General features: G+C 37.6%; 1 protein-coding gene and 1 pseudogene across 4 annotated transcripts in view; one reads left to right on the forward strand and one right to left on the reverse strand.

Annotated features, from left to right (window-relative positions):
* Positions 1-24,126, reverse strand: part of ADIPOR2 (adiponectin receptor 2) — a 141,398-nt gene that overhangs the window by 66,734 nt on the left and 50,538 nt on the right. The window contains exon 1 of one of the 4 annotated variants that reach the window (XM_045774839.2): positions 20,555-20,713. The exons of 1 other annotated variant lie outside the window; for it this stretch is intronic. The gene's annotated coding sequence lies outside the window, so the exon portion shown is untranslated. Of the gene's footprint in view, positions 1-3,751; positions 3,775-20,487; positions 20,714-24,126 lie in introns of those variants that run through there. 2 more of the 4 variants (XM_045774847.2, XM_087855506.1) reach the window with 2 other exon arrangements.
* Positions 15,828-17,352, forward strand: LOC123778216 (protein SDA1 homolog pseudogene; annotated as a pseudogene).

The raw sequence follows: 24,126 nt of genomic DNA on the forward strand, positions 1-24,126 counted from the left end.
GCAAACATTACTCAAAAAATAAAAAAGCGTATGGTAACATATATCCCTTTCCTATGCTTATCATTCTAAAGAAAAAAAAAAGATTGCCTAATGATTTTTAAACTATTAATAAAGGAAAAATATTCCAAATCAAAAAAATCTGGAACTTTTACTTTCTCCAAAAACTAAATAATACTCAAACAATACATAAAACCCAGTGTTCAAATATTTATTATAGTATAATATTAGGATTCAAAAACCTAACCTCAGCCCCATAACCTCCAGCACATTCTAGGGATAATGGGAAAGACAAATAGTCCTGAGGTGTAATATTAGTATCTATTACAATGATCTACTGCAAGTTTCAAAAAGAAATTATGGGTGGAGGAGAAAAAAGATTTAGGTAAGGCTCGGAGAACAAAAGTATTAAAACAGTGAACTGTCCCGCTTTAAACAAATGATTGTCTAGTGAGGAAAAGTAAAAAATAGGAAAAGTATTTGAAACTAGGCTTTAATTTGCTCTAAGAGCCTTAACAGTAAAAGGGAGTAATACGGGAGATGGAAAGTAAGATTTCTGAGTATCTGTCAATCAGAAGAGTCAATCTTTATTCTACTTACACAGAAAATTTTCACTGATCAAGATTCTATGAATACTGGGGCGCCTGGGTGGCACAGCGGTTAAGTGTCTGCCTTCGGCTCAGGGCATGATCCCGGCGTTCTGGGATCGAGCCCCACATCAGGCTCTTCCACTATGAGTCTGCTTCTTCCTCTCCCACTCCCCCTGCTTGTGTTCCCTCTCTCGCTGGCTGTCTCTATCTCTGTCGAATAAATAAATAAAATCTTTAAAAAAAAAAAAAAGATTCTATGAATACTGTGCTGTATTACAAAGAGCTTAAAAAAAAAAAAGAACGACAGAATACAGCTGGTAGGAAGAAACAAGTAACTAAGAGGTACTCTGAGTCTATGAATAGGTGCAGAAATCCTATACAAATTTTCAGCAAGTAGAGCAGATCTAGGGTCTTTTAAAATTTCTGGGTGGCCAGGAAGTGATGATGAGGAGAGAAAGAAAATACCGCTAAGTTTTTCAAATCCTACACCTACCTCCTCCTCAGATTGCAAAGCCCCTCTTTCCCAATATCTAGATTAAATATCCTCTTATTGAGGGAATTATTATGCCCACAATGTCTGTTGGAAAAGAGACTTATTTTCTGCATAAAATCGTTCAAGCATACATCCTACTACTTTTCTCTTTAGGAAATACATTCTTGGGTGCCTGGGTGGCTCAGTCCATTAAGCGTCTGCCTTAGGCTCAGGTCATGATCCCAGGGTCTTGGGATCCAGCCCTGCATCCGGCTCCCTGCTCAACGGGGAGCCTGCATCTCCCTTTCCCTCTACAACTCCCCCTGCTTGTTCATGCTTCCCCCACCCCAAATAAATAAAATCCTCAAAAAAACAAAAAGAATGAATTTGTTTTTGGAAATGAAGTTTGAAGAAACAAATATTCAGCTGACATCAGGAATAAGCTTGAAAATAGTACTGGATATTACCAGTATAAAAAGTGATACTGAAATAGTTACTAACCTAACTGTAGTCAAAATCCTTTAAAAAGAAGAAAGTTATGGAGCACCTAGGTGGCTCAGTCGGTTAAGCATCCGACTCTTAATCTCAGTTCAGGTCTTGATCTCATGATTGTTAAATTCAAGCCCCACCCTGGGCTCCATGCTGGGCGCAGAACTTAAAAAAAAAAAAAAAGTTATGTAAAGAAGTGAAGAGGAACAAAAATGAAAGTGAAGACTCCAGCAAAACACCAAATATTACATGATAAAGTCAGAACTAGAACCTAGATCTCTTGACTCCCCGTCAAATGTACTAATACCACGTTGCCTTCCTAATGGGAAAGCAATGGAAAATTTTAAATTCCCACCTCTTAGGCATCACTTTCCCTTCAAAAACTACTCCATAAAGTTATTACATTGCTTAAAAGCACCACAGTTACTTAAATGTACCTCAAAAGCAATTTTTTTACCTGAAGAAATTGCTAACTTAATTGTTAGACACTTCAGCTCTAATAATATAACTCTATTCTAAGAAGTACTTTTAGGAAACCAATAGTTCATATGTTCCATGAGGGCAAGGATTTGTTTCGTTCACTGTTGAAACCCAAATTGCAACAGATATACAGCAGACCTTCAATATAGGTTGCTTGAATGAATGAATGAATAATTGAATGCATGCATGTCCCATTCTCTAAGGGGACAAAAGGAAAGAAGAAAAGGAATTAAAATTATTTATATTTAATCATACAACTGGGCTTGTCAAGATAGATCATATTAGTGCAATGTATTACTTCACCTATTTTCTAATTTTGATTTTTATTTTGTCCTCAATTTTAAAAGAGCAGACAAAATGTGGAAAACAGTATGGTAGTTCCACAAAAAAATTTAAAATAGAATGACCATATGATCTAGCAATTCTCTTTCTGGGTATAAATGCAAAAGAACTGAAAACAGGGTCTGGAAGAGACATTTATACACTCATGTGCATAACAGTATTTACAACAGCTAATATATGGAAACAACCCAAGCTTCTATCAGTGGATGAGTCAATAATGTAATCCACATATAAAATACTACTTAGCCTCAAAAAAAGAAGGAAAGTCTACGGCACCTGGGTGGCTCAGTTGGTTCAGTGACTAACTCTTGCTTTCAGCTCAGTTTGTGATCTCAGAGTCGTGGGATCAAGCCTTGCGTCAGGCTGCACACTCAACACACAGAGTCAGCTTGGGATTCTCCCCCTCTCCTTCTCTCTCTCTGCCCCTCCCCCTACTCGTGCACACGCAACTCTCTTTCTAAAATAGAAAAGGAAGGAAGGAAATTCTGACACAAGTTACAACCTGGATGAACCTTGATATTATGCTAAGTAAAATAAGCCAATCACAACAAAACAAATACTGTATGATTCTCCTTGTATGAAATAACTTAAGTAGTCAAAATCATAGAGACAGAAAGGAGAATGATGGCTGCCAGAGTTTGGGGGTGGGGGAGAACAGGGAGTTATTGTTTAATGGGTATAGAGTTTTCATTTTGCAAGATGAAAAGATTAATGGTCGTGATGGTTGCATAACATGAATGTACATGACTGCACACTTTAAAAATGTATAATAAAAAAGTAAATTTTATATGTATTTTACAACTTTTTTAATAGGGGTAAAAAGCCAATCCCAAAAAGTTACACACTGTATGATTCCATTTTTATAACATCCTTGAAACAACAAAAATAAAGAAATGGAGAACAGACTAGTGGTTGTCAGGAGTTAAGGAAGGCGTGAGAACGAAGTGGGTATGGGGTGCCTGGATGGCTCAGTCAAGCATCTGACTCTTGATCTCAGCTCAGGGTTTGATCTCAGGGTCATGAGTTCAAGCCCCACACTGGGCTCCATTAAAGAAGAGAAGAGAAGAGAAGAGAAGAGAAGAGAAGAGAAGAGAAGAGAAGAGAAGAGAAGAGAGGAAAAAGAAAAACAAGAAAGCGGGTATGGCCATAAAAGAGTATCATAAAAGAAGATCCTTGGCGTAAAAGAATTGTTCTGTATCTTGACAATGTCAGTACCATGATTATAAATATTGCACTATATATAATTTTGCAAGATTTTACCACTGGGAGAAACTACGGAAGTGTATGGGTAATCTCTTGGTATCATTTCTTACAACTGCACATGAATTTACAATTATCTCCAAATGAAAAGTTTAATTAAGAAAAAGAGAGGGAAGTGTACCTGGGTGGCTCAGTTGGTTCAGCATCTGACTCTTGATCTTAGCTCAGGTCTTGGTCTCGGGGTCATGAGTTCGAGCCCCGCACTGGACTCCACGCTACACGTGAAGCCAACTTAAAAAAAAGAGAGAGAGAGAGCAGGCAAGCCCAGCTCCACAGTTTTAAATGTAATACTCCACACCAGAAATTTCAATCCAAGGAGTGGAAAATTATGCACATAGCTTCCAATAAACATGCATACCACAGCACTAATAGCACCTCGGTAATAAACATAATTTCTAAAAAAAAGCTCATCCCTACATTTTACCAAATGATGACAATGATAATAAAAACTACAGTAACAAGTTCCTCAAAAAGTTAAACACAGAGTCATAGTGATTCAGCAATTCCACTCCTAAATATATAGCCAAAATAATTGAATGCAGGGATTCAAACAGATACTTGTACACCAACACTCCCAATAACCAAAACATGGAAACTCTAGTAGCAACCACGGATAGATGAACTGATAAACAAAATGTGGTATAAACATACAATGACAAATTAAGCTATTAATAATAACAAAAGAGAATGAAGTTCAGATTCATGCTACAAAATAATCACAGGTAAAACACAGGTTATCAGGGCTAGTGGGAGGGAGTAAAGGATATTGCTAATGGTTAATTTTGTTTTAGGTGATACAGAAGTTTTGGGATACTGGTGATGGTTACAAAACACTGAATGTATTTAATGCTACAGCAGTGTAAACTTAAAATGATCAAAATGGTAAGCTTCATATGTATATTTTATCATAAGAAAAATGGTAATATCAGCTATAACTTATTTAGTGCTTTACTGTATGCCAGGCACTGTGTCTTTTAAATAATATATAAGAACTAACTCAGTTAAAACCCTGTTAGATGGGTACTATTCCCACTTCATAGATGACAAAATAAAGCAAGACAGTCTACATACATAACTATATACAACTAGTAACTGGTGAGCTAGAATTTGAATTTAGTCAGTCTCACTCCTGGTATTCTTACCCTATACTACTTCTACAACTTAATAAATGATTAATATCAGCAAAGAAAAGCTCAATTCATTGATCCTTATTTGGGGAATAAATGAAAAGAAGTAGAAATTTTTTAAAAGTCAAATTACCATTTAAAATTGGATGAATAAAGAAAATAGAAATATATTTCAAAAAATATGCTCAGTTTAGAGCCCATAAAGTTCACAGCTTACAAAATAAAAAGGTACCAAATTAAAGTTCTAAGAACTGTGAAGTATGATAATCAAGGCAACAATTCAGGAAAATTATACTACAGTACCACACTACCTCTTTGTCTAACAAACCTTGATGTAAAAAATATACTCAAGCAAGCAAAGTTCACAAAGAACACAAAGTATAAATGCTGTGTAACCAGCAAGAAACAACATTCTAGTATCCAGATGACCCCTTTCCCCCATTATTGCACCATTTTTTAAATATTAATATTAAGAGATAAACCACTTTCCTTGCCAGTTAATATGAGAGAAACCTCCCTTCCGAATTCTGTAAGGACTTAAGCCAGTCATGGAACATACATCTAGTATTTTGATAGTGATTAAAAAAGAAAAAAAAAGCTAATATTCAAAAGAAAATCTGGTACATTTAATATCCTCGTTGGGAGGATGGGGTCCCTATGGGGTCCCACTGATGAAATAAACTATTCCATTCTAAAAAAATAATCCCATTCCACTAGTTGTTCAGATTTCTATCCACTATATTTCACTTCACATTGAAGTCGGAAAGAGGTAATGAGGGATACAACATACCACTACTTCCATGTAGAACATTTTGTACCACTCAGGTTTCCAATGAAGGAAAAGCATGAACCTGATATCAAAAATCTCATTAACCATGCAGCAACTTCAAAGGCATACCTCAGTACAGAATGACAGACCATACTAGAATAGTTTCCATATACAACTTCCAAGTTACTGTGAAATTGGCTACTTTCACCTTAGAGAAAGCCAACAAAACCCTGGAACATATTTTGCAGCCCATCCTCTATCACTGAATAATCTAATCACAGAACTAGAAAGTGATGGGCAGCAGCTTTTTCTGCCCACTGGTCCTGTCCCTGTGCTTTAATAAAACCACCCTCTTGCACCCCCCCAAAAAAGAACTAGAAAGTGATGCCCCTAGATTTCAACTATTACACCCTACTCCCCGTGGCCCTCAGAATGTGAAAACTTATATTCTAATTTTTAACAACCTCAAAGGTCCATAGCAGATACGAAGTTAATCTGAAAAGGGTTAACAATCTCTACACTTCATATGTGGTTGTGAGAACTGAATAGGCTAAGTAAGAGAGACAAACCACCAAGAATTAATTTAAATCACGCCCTGTAAGGCTGGTGATAGACTAGGATCACTAGTTAGAAAGCTTAGCCAGATACCACACACCCAGTAGCGGTAGTCATACTTGAAGATTCTGAAGTTTCTGATCACAACAAACACTAATAAGAAGCATTAAAAAGCCACTTTAATATTATTTCATCCTCAATTTCTGCATTTCCCTTTGCCATTTTTTTATTTGGAAGACAGGGTACCCACAGTATAAAAAAGAATTAGCTAAGTATAAATTTAACTTTTAAAATAAATGGCAGAAGCCCTGGCTCATAATCATATGATGAACTGGAAAAGTATGCAAATACAATAAATAACCAATACCTAATCTTCTTTCATTAAGCAATATAAAGAATCAAACCAAATACAAGATTTCAAAATATATGATGGGTTCAATTCTTTATATTACCAAATAAAAATCATTTAATACATTCTTAAAGGTCTCCAAAGATGAAGATCTCCTACAAGGGTTTCTTTAAATGTTTAACAGTCCTTAAGGTCTAGAAATCAATTGTATTTACGGAATGTCAAAAGACATCATCTATTTTTGTTCTCCACAATGGTAATATCCAACACTTTGCTGCAAATCCTTATTATTAATTCAACTCTGACTAATCCAGGTTAAATAATTCTTATTCAGGGGCGCCTGGCTGGCTCAGTTGGTTGATCTTGGGGTTTTAAGTTTGAGCCCCACACTGGGTTTACAGGTTGCTTAAAAATAAAATCTTTAAAAAAAAATAATTCTTATTCATTAAACTTTTCCATAAAGGACCCATTTTCTAATTTCTGATCATTTCGTGGAGACTTTACTAGAGTCCACACAATTTTTTCATATCCTATCTAGCATAAGCAGCTCAAAATTAGATACAATACTAATAAAGTATTTACATAATAATTACAATTATTACCATGTGATATGTAACATATACCTATAAAACATTATTGTTAAAGCATCAAAGAGCATTCCTATAATAAGGTTTCTGCTACATTTCTGAATTGTTTGTATAATTTTATTAACAACTATAATGAATCAGTTTTTTGTTTTAAATAACAATTAGCTACATGATTTGTATTGTTACCTTCTGAAGTTTCTCATTTTACAAAAAAGGAAATCAGGAAAAGTAAAGATTCTCCCAAGGATTCCATGGCAATTTACAGCTTTAGAAGAATTTTCACAACTCTCATCTTGTAATCTTTTCAAAAACTCTAAGGTAGATGAGACTTAAAGTTTAAAGGGCATTTTGGTATATCAAAAAGTACCCTGTATGGGATATCAAAGTTAGTGAGTACAAATACAGGTTCCACCACCTTGTAAATTCCTCAACTGTCATTTAACTTTCCTAGACTAAAATCTCTCATGTCACAAGAGAAAAAATACCATTTACCTCAATACTGTAGAGATGAATGGGTAAAGTACATAAATATTACACTCAAATAATAACGCATCCAGGCAAATATAAAAACAAGACTCAAATCTAGGTCTTACTTGTAGATACAACTATTCTACTGCTTCCCTTCCACTGAAAAATTTCTCAAAGAGGAGTCTATGGTTGCCGTCTCCATTCGCCAACCTCACATTCTCACTCCATCCCTCACCTGATACATCTCTACAACCTATCTTCTATTCCCACTGAGGCCACACTCAACAAGGCCATCACTGAAATCTTTCTCACCAAATCTAGCAGATACAAGTCAGTGATTGCCAAATATTTATCTCTCACTGAACTCCATAACCTATAATTACTATAACCTATCACCAAGTGTAAAGTCTCTACACAGATGTCTAATTGGCACTTCAAACTTAACAAAACAGAACTCATGATTTCCCGCAAAACCTCTTCTCCCCTCCAGACTTACCCATTTCAGTAAACTGCACTATCAATCTTCTAATTGCTAAAGTCCTAGGATTTCTCTCACTGGTCATAATTCAGTCAGCAAGTCCTACTAACTCAGTCTTCAAAACACGGCCCAAATCTACCCATTTCTCTCCTGTATTACTTTCTGGTTCAAGCCAGAAAATAAAATCTCTCTCACCTGTCCTAAATACAATAGCCTACAAAGGTCTCCTTGGTTCCGTCTTTGTTACCCAACTACCCCACTCCTTATCCTCAGAATCCAGAATCCATTCCCCACACAACAGCCACAGCGATCTTTATCGAAAGGTACTCCCTTGAGCCCTCCAATAACTTTCTTTTATAGCTAGGAAACCCTTACTCTGGCTTACAAAACCTTAAATGACCTAGCCCCTACCTCTGGCCTCATCTTATACCACTCTCCCCCCTGGCACACTACATTCCACCTATCTGCTCCTCCTAACACTCCAAAAGCTCAAATGCCTTTATGTCACCTGGTTTCCCAAAGCCTGGAATGCTCATCCCTCTGATAATCACCCACTACAGGTTCCCTCTTCACAGGCTGATCTTCAACTTCAAGGTCACCTACTCAAAGAATCCTTCTCTGCCCACACAATCTAAAGCATCTCCTAACTCAACTCACTCCTTATCACATTTTACAGCACTTGTCCATGATTTTTTTTTCTTTGTTTACTACTGGTCTTTTCCCACTAGAATGAAAGCTTCTGAGAGCAGAGACATTGCCTTCTTTACTCCAATATTCCTAGCACCTAAAATAGCAATTGGCACACAGTAGCTGTATTCAATAAAGTATTAGCCAAAAAAATGAATGGGGAATTACTACTCACACTTCATAAGAAGTTCAGAGGCAGAAATTAATTTCCCTGACCTCCCCAGACTCCTGACACTAACTCCTTCATTCTCACTTATTAATGTTTTTATTACAGTACCTGTCACAATTTATTGCATTTATCTGTTTACATGTCTGCCTTCCCCTCTTGCACAGTGAAACTTCTTAGGGTCAGGAAGCCTTCAGAATCCATTTTTGGATCACAACACCAAGCACGGTTTGGATGCAAAGTAGGAGCTCAAAAACCTTTGCTGGATGTGGAGGAGGAGAACAGCTAACATGCACTGAGTACTTACTACATGCAAAGAACATTTCCTGTGAATAATCCTGGGAGACAGTTAAATATACAATAATCCTGGGAGACAGTTAAATTATTTCCTACATTTTGGAAATGACAAAACACCCAGGGAAGTTATAAATAACCTGCCTGAGTTAACTATATTTAAAAATGGCAAACTAATCTACCTAATCAACCTACTCTGCCTAACACCCAAGTCAATGCTCTTATCCACAACCCTGCCTCCATGAACCATAAGCTGTACTCAAATGCACAGTACTACTCAAATGCCAAAACCAGGAGTTTCAACACTGATAATACATCGTACTTAACAACAATGTTGAAAATATTATGAAAGAGTCAAAAAATGGGGAAGAACATAGAGCCTTGCTACATACTGGAAGCAATAAAGCCAACTGATTAAAATTGGAATTCTTCCCCAAACACTCAGAACATTTCTGAGTCGAAAAATGTCAATAAAACAAAACTGGTAAGTGAAAAAAAAAAAGTGATAAAATGGGAAAAGTTCCCAACATATGTTACTGATACAGCCCTTAAGAAAATGATACAGTTGATAACTGAGAAGAGGCAACACCTAAATTTTTTTAAGACAGGCATTCTCAAGCCTTCATAGCATCTTAACTGCTATAAACACAAAACACACGTCAAATCAGTTTGTTTTTAAAAAAATTATTTTGGATATACAAACACAGGCAACACTTTGTACAATTTACACTACCTTTTCCCCCTAGCATGTAGGCCAACTTTTAGTAAAATCACATGGAACCTGGTCTAACTGCCACATCCCACTGACCAACTTTCCTGACGAAAAAAACAGACAAATATCATCACATGAAGCAGAACTGGAGGAAAAGCCAGTGGAGCTGACTACACAACTGGTCTCTTGTTATGCCTAATGCAAATCTTCCTATAATGACTTCCAAAGTGATAAACAGATGCCGACTGTTGTGTGCTGAGCTGCTACGTTAGGCCTTTCCAATAGTTATCAAGTCCACTTTGGCCATTTAAAGATCGTTCAGTAATGTTTGTAAAATTCACAGAACTGGACATCTAAAAGAGGGTGAATTTTATTGAGTGTAAACTATACTCAATAAATTTGACTTTGTAAAAAGCTGATAAATATCATAAACATGACCAAAAAAAATGTTTTTACTCCTCAGTAAAAATTATCTGAATTTATTTTGTCAAATCTCTGAAATATAAAGTCAAGTGCTCAGGATTTAAAAAACAAAGAGCTGAGGAGCGCCTGGGTAGCGCAGTCCTTAAGCGTCTGCCTTCAGCTCAGGGCGTGATCCCGGCGTTCTGGAATCGAGTCCCACATCAGGCTCCTCCGCTGGGAGCCTGCTTCTTCCTCTCCCACTCCCCCTGCTGTGTTCCCTCTCTCACTGGCTGTCTCTCTGTCAAATAAATAAATAAAATCTTTAAAAAAAAATAAATGTTAAAAAATTAAAAATAAATTAAAAAAATAAAAAAGAGCTGGAGGGAAGACACTGAACCTATATGTATTATACATACTGTATTTTTTTAAAAGATTTATTTATTTATTTGAGGTGTGGGGGGACACAAGCAGGGAGGAGGGGCAGAGAGAAGGAGAAGGAGACCCCCTTGCTGGGCAGGGAGTCCAATGTGGGACTCTATCCCAGGACCCAGAAATCATGACCTGAGCCAAAGGCTAGTGCTTAACTGACTGAGCCTCCCAGGCACCCCATATATACTGTATTATTGTACAAAATTAAGCTAGAGAAAAGCTTTTTAAGAAAATCGTAAGGGAAAATACACTTAAAGTACTGTATCATAAAAAAATCCACGTGTAAGTAGACCTACACAGTTCAAATCCGTGTTGTTTAAGGGTCAACTGTATTCTGAAGGTTCAAGTATCAAGATGTCAATCGAGAGGCACCTGGGTGGCTCAGTCGGTTAAGCGTCTGCCTTCTACTCAGGTCATGATCCCAGGATCCCGGGATCGAGCCCCATGTTGGGCTCCCTGCTCAGGAGGCAGCCTGCTTCTCCTTCTCCTCCCTGCTCATGCTCTCTGTCGCTCTCTCTGCTCTCTCTCGCAAATAAATAAATAAAATCTTTTTAAAAAAGGTATCTATCGAACACCTGCTTATCTAGTTTCCAAGGTCGGTGGATGCTAACCAGCAATGCAAAAAACCAGCAATCTGTTTCCTCACCAAAGTGTAGCCTCAAGCTATCTGCAACCCAGCTTCTATTACAAAAGTGGTTGAGAGAAATGACATTTAGGTGAGATCTACAAAATGTGCTCTGTATCCATCTACTCCTCTAAGTTATACTTCTGAATCAAGTAATCATCCAATCACATTACTCTTGCCCAGAAGTCACAAACTTGAACATGTGAAGCAGCCTTTGGAAAGACAAAAAGGCTGTTACTGTGTTGAGCCAAAAACTGCTTAAAAGATTAACAATTCAAATTTTAAAAACACACTCTGTTAAATAGTGCTGTACTAACTGGCTATGCATATAAAAAATTAAATTAGATCCCTGCCTCACATCATACACAATAAAAACTTTTCTTCCAGGCATAATCAAGACCTAAATTTTAAATAAAAAAAAAAAAAAAACTTTTTTTTTTCTTAAAGATTTTATTTACTTACGAAAGAGAGAATCTGAGGCAGACCCTGCACTGAGCACAAAGCCCAACACAGGGCTCTATCCCACAGGCTCAAGATCATGACCTGAGCCGAAACCAAGAGTCAAATGCTTACCCAAATGAGCCACCCAGGTGCCCCTTCAAAAACTTTTAGAAAAAAATATGGGAAACTCTTAATGACCTTGGGGCATGGAGTAGATTTCTTAAGACACAAAAGACACAAATGATTAAGGGAAATAGTGATAGATTTAATCATCACTTCTATTCAACAAAACCATATAAAAAGTTAACTGATAAACCACATACACTAGAAGAAAATATTTGCAATTCACTTAACAGACATTACCAAAATAGGTAATAAACTCCTAAAATCAATTTAAAAAGGCAAAAGCAAGGGTGCCTAGGTGGCTCAGTTGGTTAGGTATCCAACTCTTGATTTGGGTTCAGGTCATGATCTCAGGGTTATGAGATCAGCCCCATGTGGGGCTCTGCACTGGGTGTGGAGCCTGCTTGGGATTCTCCCTCTCTCCCCTCTCCCCTTCCCCACAAACTCCCACACCCTCACCCCTGCCCTGCTGGTGGCGCAAACGTGCACACTCTGCCTGCACACTACCTCTCCCTCAAAAAATAAAACCACAAAGCAATAGGCATTGGGGGGCGGGGGTTGTAGCAGATAGTCAAATTCAAGGAATGGAAATCTGAACAGTCAATATTTGAAAAAATGCTCAATTTCATAATCACTCGAGAAAAATCTTAATTAAAAATTAAGATGATGTGATATCTTCTTGTCTATAAAAATCTCATCTGATTTGTAAACATGTAAAAAATCTGACAATGCCATGGATCACAGGAGTTGGAAACAGCAAATTCTCATATTCTCGTGCTAAAACAAAGTGACACAATTTTGGAGAGTAATCTGGCAATATCTGACAGAGTTTAAAGTTCCCATAATATCTATAACCTCCAACCCAACAACTTCACTTCTGGGTAATTTTCACCATAGAATTTCAATTCGAACTTAGTAATCAATCATAGGGGGCCTCTAGCTGACTCATAACAGCATGTGACTCCAGATCTTGGGATCATGAGTTCAAGCCCCAAATTGGGTGCAGAGATTACTTAAAAATAAATAAATTTACAAAAAACAAACTTAGTAAACCACATATGTACACGTACACAAAAAGAAACAAAAATTTCACAAAACATTTTATCCATACTGCCTACAATACAAACTGATACTTTCTATCCTATTTTAATTCCTAAACTGATTTCACAACCCATTAACGGCTTCCAACATGCAGTTTTAAAAACTTGCCAAAGATCTTAAATATGTGCACAAGGATTCCTAATAAGGAATGTTCAATGTAGTATTGTTTTTAAAAGAGAAAAAATTGGAAACAACCTAAATACCTATCAAGATGATGATAAATTAAAAATGGCTGTATTCATTTAATAAAATAATGTAACTGTACCCCAGATAAAAGTGATGACTATAATTAGGTTGAAACATATGAAACTGTCATTTCTGTAGGTCAAAAATGGTAACGTACAGGAATTTCATATGAATCGAAAATACGTGTTTCAAGAAAAACAAGTTACGGAATAGGTAAAATATAGTTTACACCAAGTTTGAAAATACACAAAATATTATGATTTGCTTATGAATATTTCTATGTAGTAATTACATAAAGCAGGCATTAGCAATGATCAACACCAAATTCACGATAGTCGGTTCTGGAAACAAAGTGAAATGCAATCCAAGAAGGTGCCTGAAGTGTATGTGCAATTTTTTCCTTAAAAATAAAAGGAAAGTATGAGAAAATGTTAAGATTTGATACAGCTGTATGGTGGATATATGAATGTTAATTATATTGGTCTCTGTAGTCTCCTGAATGTCTGAAATATTTTAAGGAAAAAAATCTATTACCCAAATAAAACACATCTGCAACCTAAATTCAAACCAAACCCCATGCAAAATTTCTTTCATTAGCTTGAAATGTTAATGCTTAGTCCTCACCCTTTAACTAGAGCCTCTACAAAAACAAGCAAGCAAACAAACAGCTTTTATGTACTCCCCAACTTACATAGTTCTTTAAAATCTGTCAAGAAAGATTTACCCCTGGAAAATTGGGTCTTGTTTCTTCTCCCAGTTTAGTGCTATGTATTTTACCATATTTCCATCTTTACCTTTGTTGCCAAGAAAACTCAAATCCAAATTTTATTCTTAGTCATTGAATTATGCTTCTTTCTTTTCCTCCTTTCCTTCTTATATTTTATTACACTTCTGGATGACATAGGATATAAATAAATTCCAAACAAATTAAAAGTAACCTGCCTGTTCCACCACACTAAAGAGTTTTCACCACACCACTTTCTTCCATGACCAAAGGAATGAGTGTATAAATACAATTATGCATAATATGCTCACTAAACTAAGATTTCAGGGCATACAGGATTAAAGTGAATATGCTGCCAGTGAAAAATAATTAGCTAATATACTAACAAAAGAAATGCATACAAATGGCCAAATTTAATAAGGTAAGTTTGTCTCTTTAAGACCATATGTTTTATATGCTTTGTTTTCTAGTACATGGATACTGCAGAAACCAATAAGAATATGTAATACTATAAATCAGCTATAAAAAATTCTATTTTTCTGCGCTCTTCCATTAAAAAACTTCAAGCATCCTTTCCAACAAGTATTTTACCCGTGCCTGAAGATATTCTGGCAGTTTCCAGAATTTAGCTTCACTTTTCCTTCTCTCTGGACACTTATGATGTCTAACTAAGCCAGGCTATAAAATCATTTAGCCAGCATACATCGCCTTTAACACATGGTATATTCCAATACAGAAAAATCAAAACCATGGGTTACACGAAACAAATCCCCTATTTAATCCATTCCTTAACTTCCAAAACTGAATACCAAATGTTACGTATTAAATAGATTAATTATTCCTAACACATAGGTCCTAGGATATTCATCAGCCTTATTTATCTCTTTTTAGAATTAAAGGATGAAACAGAGAACATATCCCAAGATGACAATTTTATGCTATAATTTTTCAAGTTTATATTTCACAAAGACTTTGAAAAGGTTATTTTTAACAAAATTAAAGCACTTCACTCAGCACAAGAGCACAATCCAATTTAGGTTTTAAAAAGACCATTTACTCCCCACTTGCTATACACCAGGATTGCTGTTCGATATAAAGAAAACTACTCTCTCCTTACCCTCTAGAAATATATAGTCTGCTGGGCCATCCCTCAAACTCTTTTAACAGGGGAGGCAAAATCATACTGCTTTCAAGGGCTGGATATGGAATCTAAATAGGTGAACAGATCTTAAAAGTACTAGGAAGAAAAACTACAGAATGTAAGCTCCATCTAAAATAATTCTAAATCAACTTCAAAAGAATGCCATCACAACAAAACACATCTCCCAGTGAGAGAGACTTAATACGCTGCAAGGAACATTTAAGTGACAATTAGATATAGATTTTTTCTTTTTAACGCTGGCAATGGCATAGAGAAACTAGACTTCACCCATATTTGTGGTGAGCGTTTACATTGCTTAGACCTTTCTGGATGGCATTCTGGTAACACGTATCAAAATGAAACCCATGTTGCACTATATGTTAACTAAAATTTAAATAAAAATGTAAAAAAAAATAATAAAAACCATGGACTTCCTTCAACCCAGTAACTAGACTCTTAGAAAGTTACCCTACAGTCATTACCAAAACAATTATACATATAATGCATATGTACATAACACAATAAATTTAAACAGTCTAAGTATCCAGTAATAGGAACACTATTAAATTATGACTCAACCACTTAATAAAATACTAAAGAACTACTTAAAAGAACAGAATAGATGCAGATGTACTGATGTGGGAAGGCAGTGTGAATATTAATTTTTAAAGCACACTATTATGAGCCAAGATGGCGCCACCGGCCAAGCTCCAAGGCTATTTCTAGTCACACCCAGAAGCAGGATTCCAAGCCACAGCTGAGAAGGGTTGGCTGATGTCAGGTGTATGTAGGTTTTCTGAGAGCTGCTTATTGCCAGCCAATGTGCACCCATCATGTCCAGCAGAAACAAACACTGGCTGCCCAGCAACCTGCAGCAGTTACAGAATTAATAAAGTGGACCCTCTGCCTATGCTGAGAGTTTCTACAGCATTAGAATATTCACTACAAATCCAAGTGGAGATTTTCAAATTGCAACCAAATAAACCTAGCAAAGAACTGGCAAAGCTGGTGATGTTTATGGCACTGATTGGTCACTGCTACCCAAAACATCTAGATGACTTTCCTCAAGAGCTGAAAGATCCACTCTCCTACAATTACACTGTCTTGAATGCAGATCTTCCAATAACATTTTGCAACGCTTTGATCTCTGGAGAAGAATCTCATCAATCCATCAAGTTTGCTATTGCTCTTCTTTGAACATCGCCATGTAAGTTTTTAAGACTTCATACACTCATTTTGTGACTGATTAGAATAAAAGTGCAGAATACAATAATAAAATGAATAAAGTATTACAGAATTTCATGTGCACATTAAGAGAGCAATGCAACTGCAGCCAAGATATCTTTGAAAGTGATGACTGAACTCTTCAGAACAAACATCTGAAACAATGCCAAGACTATCAATGTTATCACAATTCATGCCTCTCTGAGGTCACCAAAGTATTAGCTGCTGCCCTGACCTTCTTCCTAGGAAAAGATGAACAAGAGAAACAGGACGGCAACTAATAATGTTAGTGCAGAATGCCACGGGAAAAACAGGCTCCAAACACAAGTAAAGGTTGAAAAGGTTATGAAAGTGCTTACAAACAAACAACAAAAAAAAAAAAAAAAAAAAAAAACAGAAGTGTTTAACTTCTCAGTTATCCATCTGATTCATGATTCTCCAAGATTTTGCAGAAAAACTACTACTGCAGCTGCAGAGCTCTAAAGAGCTGTCTGAAATGAATATGATGCTTTAGAAACTTATCTCCAGATTGCTGGGAATTTATGAGCTTTTTCTAACTTCTATCCCTTTGTGCAAAAGTTTCTACAGCAGCACCAAAGAGAATTAGTAAGATCTTTCTGTTTGGTGCAAAAACACACAAACATCTCATCGCCTGGTATAGTTCCAGCGATCATTCAGTCACTCATGATTGTGGCCACCCATTTCATTATGGACAAGAACTCTGGGGAAATCATGACAGTAGGAATCAATGAAAGAGATTCTATGAAAGAGATAACAGCTCAATGACTTAAGAACTTCCTCAAGGCCTGGCCCAGTATGAAACACACAACATTAAGAAAGTGACGATGACTGCCAGAACTTTGACTGGGTTCTTCCAAACTCGGAATCTCTCAGATGAAGAAATTCCAGGGTTAAGACTAGATAAAATCAAGAGTACAAAAATATGGAGAATTAGATGAAGTTTACATTCTAGGAACAGAAGTGCTGGAAATTGAGAAAGAGGAAGTGAATGCTAAGAACAAAAAAGATGGGTAGGGAAGTATCTGTCCCAATGAGGATGTTAATGGTAAGCAGGTTGATGTGCATCACTCTTCCAATTAAGAAAAGCAAGAAAATCTCCAAGAAGCTAAGTAACTTCAAGGAGCCAGAATGCCCAGTCAAAAAATAAGCATTCTTTCCAAAAAAAGAAACTGGCACTACAACATGAACTTTTGAAAAAAAGAATCAAATAACATCCTAGTAACTTTTCTACTCCAAAGACTGTTGAATTTGTTATTAATCTGAAAATTAGTGAATTAATGATTTTTTTGCATTAAAAAGTCCAGAAGCACTATGTTTTTAAAAACCACCCAAATAAGCCCACCACAGAACAATGATTGGTTGGATCCCTTTTTAAAAACAACTCTGCAACATAAAAAGGAGCCCTATTATAAAACACAGATTTTAATTAATGACTATGTAACAACACTGGTTCATCAACTGTAACAAATATACCACATTAATGCACGTTATTAATGACAGAAAATAGAGAACAGGTAATACAGGAACTTTCTATACTATCGGCACAAATTTCTGTAAACCTAAAACTGCTCCAAAAAAATCAAGTCTATTAATTTTTTTAAAACCTGCATGTAGACAGATTTGTGAATAAACATTTGTATAAGCAGACAAAGAGCTGGAAATCTCTATACCAAACTGCAGTGGATTTCTACAGAGAGTGAAACTGGAAAGAAGGGCATAAGGTCGAATTTTTACATCATATACCTCTGGACAGTCTCAACTCTCATACACTGAGCAGTGCTTTAATGAGAGGCTCTGTGGTGTATTGGGAGCCTGGGTCCTGAAGCCAGACTGCATGGATTCAAATCCCAACTCCACCATTATTAACCAGCTGATGAACTTGTGTAGTTAATTCCGCTGTGCCTCAGTTTCCTCATCTTTAAGTATGGATACTAGTAAATGTATCCACAGAGCTGCTGCAAGTATTAAATAACTTAATACATGTAAAGTATTGAAAAACTACCTCGCACAGAGGAAATGCTCAATAAATGTTCACCACCACCACCACCATCAAGCGTCTATTATTCCTGACATATTTTTTTTTAATCTTAACTGGTAAGACAAATCAGGAAAACTTGGCTCATTAAGCTCCTTTCTAGTAAGCTAGTCAATGCAGGAAATACAAATGTATTCAATAGCCAAATCACAATAATTTGAGGTTTTTTTTAAAAAAACAGATTATAAACAAGGGTGCTGGCTCAGTCCTTGCAACTCATGGTCCCAGGGTCCTGAGTTCAAGACCCAGACTGGGAGTAGAAATTACCTTAAAAAAATAAAACCTAAAAAAAAAAAAAAAAAAAGATTACAAACCAAAACAATTGGTAACAGATTCTGTAATAATTACAAAAACAAACACCTCTGAGTGGTGTGATTCTGGACAATTTTTACTTCCTTCTTATACTTTTCTGACTCATTTTAATTTTCTACATTGCATGTGCATGATTGTTAATAAAGTAGGAGTCAGCAAGCTTTTTCTATTAGGGGCCAGACAGTAGATATTTTAGGCTTTGCAGCCCATATGAGTCTCTGTCCCACTACTCAATTCTACCCCTGCACTGCATAAGCAATCACAAACAACATCAAAATGAATATAGATGGCTATATCCCAATAAAAACTTAACTTATAAAAGCAGCCAGCTAGCAAAACTTGCCCCACAAGCTATAAAGTTTGCCACCCCGAGATAAAGAATAAAATTATTTTCATTTTGAAACACAAGATGTGATTTATATTATAGAAAGTACATCGGCTAAATTGATACTACCAGCAGAAAAAGATTCATCCATTTATTTATTCACACTAGTCTAGGGACAGAAAAACACAAACTCTCTTTTTAGGCTCTGGAAATCCTCTTCTCATCCTTAGTGTTCAGGTATGAGAAAATTTGCTACTGAGTAGCCTATAAAGTACAGATATGAACATATACTGGTGGATATGCAGTTACAAATAGAAGCTAAAAGAAATGTCTTTCATATTTAAATCTGAAATTTTTTCAAAGTTCATAATAATTCACCACCAAGCAGCTGCCACCACATGCGTGAAAGTCCCAACTACTGATGAAATTATTTTAGTTACAAATTGTCAGTCAGCAAATAAAAATCTTCATTTTTAGGAAATGAAAACTAGGAGTGAAAAATCAAATTCTAAAAGAACGAGAGTGAGAGGGTGATAAAAGGAGACAATGCGTGGCCTTTGTTAAAAGAACACTTCAAACTTCAGAAATGATAGTTTAAGATCTCCCCTCCAAAATTAAAGCTTTAGTTGAAGGATTGTTTGTAACACTTCACTGAGAAGTTTTGTGATCAAATGATTTTAAATGTTACAACAGATTTCTTCTGGTTTTAAACGGTTTCTTGGGGGTGAGGGAACTGTTTTTGGAAGAGATCTAATGGGATTAACAGAAGGCTGAGAAATCCAGAATCTAAAAATAAAATATTAAAAGGCCATCCTATTAAAAAAAAAATGCCAAGAACCTGCACTGAAGTCACCATACCCAGTAAAATTCCGGTCGGACATTTAAATTTTTCTACCAAAAGTCACAGTTGGGCCGTCTCATGAAGTTGTCAAATTCCGGAGGCAAACCTATTTGTATTTATTGTCAAAAGCCAGAGGGAGAAAAGAAGTTACCTATTAGTTTCCAGTCCGAACTCTCTCACAGACGCCACAGAATTGATTTAACCCTGTTACCATCAGTTTTAAAAGAAGCAAACAGTGACAGACGAAAGCCAAACGGGGCTTGGGAAACAAGGGCCCAAGGTACTATCCCAAGTAGGCTGCCTGGAGCGCCACCAAAGAAAAGGTAAGGAAAATCTTCCTACCCCAGGGACTATAAAAGTAGTACCAAGCAGAACCCATTCGAAGCCTGCCACCAAAGAAATTCCTAGAACTAATGAAAGAGACAAAAATGAAGAAAGGGAGGGCAGAGTCTCTCGGTGGGCTCTAAGGAAGGGGCAACTGCACGTGAAGGGAGAAGAGCTGAGAGAGGGCTCCGGACCCCGTGCCGGGAGGGGCGAGACGGGTGGGGGACACCAGGCGCTACAGACAGCGGTTGAAAGGAGGGCGGATCCAGGCCCCTCACGGTCGGCCCCTGAGGCCACTGCACTGCACGCTGTGCCCCGCGGCGGGTCAGGTAAGGAGGCCAAGTTGAAGGCTGGGACGAGCGCGCGCTCCCCGGCCCGCGCCGGGAACACTTTCCGCCTCAGACCCCTCACCTCCTCCTCGACCCCGGGCTCTCTCCCTTCGCCCGAGAAACGGCGCTCACACTCCAGAGACCCTCACCCAGAGCTTGTCGCCGCCTCGCCGCAAGTCTCAGACTCCTCGGGAACCACGGTTGAGGGGAGGGGGAGGAAGGGGGAGCGGAGGAGGGAGGGGACCCGGTGGAGCCGCGCCGCTGCCGCCGCCGCGATACCGCGTCTGAGATCTTGCTCGCGCCGCCGCGACAGCCGCCGCCGCGTCTTCCCGCCCCCACGGCTGCACGTCGCCGTGACGCGCATCGCACGAGGCGGTTCGAACCAATAAGACCACAGTTTGTGCGCAGCCGCACTGGCCCAAACCGGAACTGACCGATCTAGAATGTGGATGCATCCTGGGAGTTGTGGTTCGGCCAGGAACTCAACGAAAACAGTACTGAGCATTAGGGGACGGAGAGAAAGAGCGCTCCACGGGCGCGCACACAAATCCCCTTCGTTTTTTATTCTTCCCACCAAAAGCGGAAGCAGTTCTGATCAGAAGAGGCAGGGGCCCGCCCCAGCTCGGGGACGCTTTTTCCGGTCTCTATGGATACGGGCTACACACCTTGGGCGGAAGCCAAAATTTAGGGATTTAGACTGGATCGTGTTTCTGCCAACCGCCAATATATTGCTAGGCATCGTCTGTGAAAGCTTCCGAAATAAATCCGAAAGCGTTAGCCAAGTCTTGTGCAAAACAATACCGTTTGCCTTTTATTACCTTGTTAAGGTATTACGATTTATGCCCTACTCCTCGAAAACAAATGTGAACCCACTCACTCTTAGAATACATAGAATTCAGAATGATTTGTAAAAATGTTTTTAATGTAATAGCAGATCAGAAACTAATTCAGCATTAAATACTGTGTCCATTTCCCAGAGTGAGTGATTTTCTACATGTGAGTTTCCAACTGGCTCTAACTTGTTAGAAATCAAAGAATGGTTTGGTTACATACTTTTTCTATAAGAAAAGGAAGTACAAGCCCTCCACCCCCCATCCGAAAGTTCCGTTTTTCGCTAACCGAAAGAATTACAAAGAGGGTTTTCGCCTTTCCAAAATGGTAATTGTTTCTTTGCCTTTCGCCCGAGCTTGGGAAAGGCTTCATAAGAACGTGCTGTATTTTCGGAAAGCCGGGTGAAACCTGGATAGAAATTGGTTGGCATATAAATATGTTTTCCTCACGTTCAGCTCTAAGATGAATTTATCACACTCTGAACAGGTTATTGCCTTAACTGTAAAACTCTTGGTAACGATTAGAGAAAATCCATAAGCTTTCAAGAACGCTTATGCGCATACCCTGTTTGTCCTTCCCTTGATCCACAGCAAGAGAAAACAGAGAATTCTGGAAAAAGCTGCACAGATCTCGTATCAAAAGGCCTAGAGTCAGGGCGCCTGGGTAGCTGAGACGGTTAAGCGTCTGCCTTCGGCTTAGGTCATGGTCTCCAGGTCCTGGAATCGAGCCCCACGTCGGGTTTCCCTGCTCAACGAGGAGTCTGCTTCTCCCTCTTTCTCTGCCTCTCTCCCTGCTTGTGCTCTCTCCCCATCTCTCTTTTCTTTCTCAAATGAATAAATAAAATATTTTTTTAAAAAGGCCTAGAGTCTAAGGTATGAGGGAACCCCCCCCCCCTAGAAAATAGGGAGCTCTTCAACCCTGGAAATGTAAATTCTAGAAGTGATTGAAGTCACTAAAATCACAAAAAGCATGAATAAGATGATCTTAATACTAGTATTTTAAGCCACCCAGTTAAGCTTGCAAGAGATAAAATGAATACAAATTATAGAAATTAAATTTAAAGGACAAAATTCCCTTCAAGGAGTAATTTACATTGAACATATAAATTACCTCTTTTTAAGTTTGCATAATTTGTAAAGATATAGCAATAATGACTTCTGTTTTTCCAGACATAAAGACATAAAGCTTTGAGGTTGAAATCAAGGAAGGCATTCATACACTTCAAGTAGCACATCAGAAACAAAACACAGCTCCCTTGGATAGCAAATCGGACCCTGTATACCCACTCACGTAAGGAAAAGATGAGAAGAACAAGAGCCCCAGGCTTAATAAAAGGTCTGCTAAAGGGGACAGAGCTATATAAGAAAGATAATTTAAAAAGAGATTGTTCCAAGATCTCAAATCTTTTCTCAAATCATCCTTCTCTCTTAATGATTTGCTTTGATAAAGTGCTTTACTCTAAGAAACTTCCTCTAGAACAGTCCATTGTGTGCTAAAATATGTGAGAAAGATGGTTCTCATTTTCCCACCAAGATTTTACCTCTCATTCTCTCTCACCTTGATCCCATTCCCAGATCACTATTGCCAATTCCTGATGCTTTTGATAATAAAATAAACCACATTATTTTCTCAAAATGCTCACACCTTCTTCGCTGATGAGGATGCTGCCACCATAACTTCCCATACATGTCCTATGTCTGTGGGGGCTACACCCATGTCCCTTACCTAAATGTCACCATTTAATGTTCCAAAGCAGATTTCGCAGGCCTCTCTCCCAGGCTGTACTTCAGTTACTAATCCTTATATATATTATGATTAGCTGTCCAAAAACCAAGGAGAATTCAGTAAAATTCTGTATCCTCCAGTGTCAGCTGTGGACCTCTAGAATCTCTGCTCTCTCCATTCTTCTTGTGTCACACTTCCCCACAGGGGAATGTAGTTCTTCATCTTCTGCAGCACCAAGGAAAGAGTCCCTTCCACCCCTACGCCCCATACTAGTCACCAGTGACACAACAGTGCCCGGTGGCACAACTAGTCTGATGTAGTCATCTCTACCATTATCAGATGTTGTTGACAAGGAGAACGCATCACTGGGTGAGTAACATTCATAATGTAGCTGTGGCCATCCCAGAATGAGGCTCCAGTGACATTACAATATGTTGCTAAAGTGGTGATATTGGACTTGCTCTAAGTCAATAGCCAATGGGAGTTGAAGATGTATCTAAAACAACAAGGAAATGAAGGTGCAGCTTTCAAATTCTAAAGGGGAAAAAAAAGGCACTCTGGACTCCATCGTGAACTTAAACTTGAGCTCACAACTGGATTTGTTACTTTTATAAAAAGAAGAGAAATTATTCCATTCATTATTTTTCTAATCAGAACAATTGCTATTTTCAAGAAGAAGAAAAAAGCCAAATTATCTGCTAGAGAAAACCAAAATTAGTAGTCTTCTTTGAGAGAATTGTTTCTATGACTTTCCCCCAAAAGGTTACAAAGGGAAATCAGCTTCATTATTACAAAATACTTAAAGGCCTCTAAACTCTTCTTTTCTCTGCTAGTATCTATAAGCTTTGACATGTAAATATTAAAACTGAAGGAAAAGTCTGGACAATATAGAGGTCGGACAGTAAAAAAAGATAAACCTAAAGAAAGAGGAAAGAATGTCAAATCAGTCCCTGTGACTATCTCACATATACGCTGTAGGAGAGGAGAAACTCTTCTATCTCTTATGTTCCATGGCTGGCCTATAAATTAAACTGATATAAGACAGATTAAGAGGAGAAAAGCATGCAAATGTATTTAATATTTTTACGTGTACACAGGTATCTTCAGAAAGAAAATGAAGACCTGAGGAAGACTTAATTTTTTAAAGATTTTATTTATTTATTTA

Source organism: Ursus americanus, chromosome 25, assembly GCF_024610735.1.
Source record: "Ursus americanus isolate L20-20 chromosome 25, mUrsAme1.1.p, whole genome shotgun sequence".
In the NCBI taxonomy this organism is placed as follows: Eukaryota; Metazoa; Chordata; class Mammalia; order Carnivora; family Ursidae; genus Ursus; species Ursus americanus.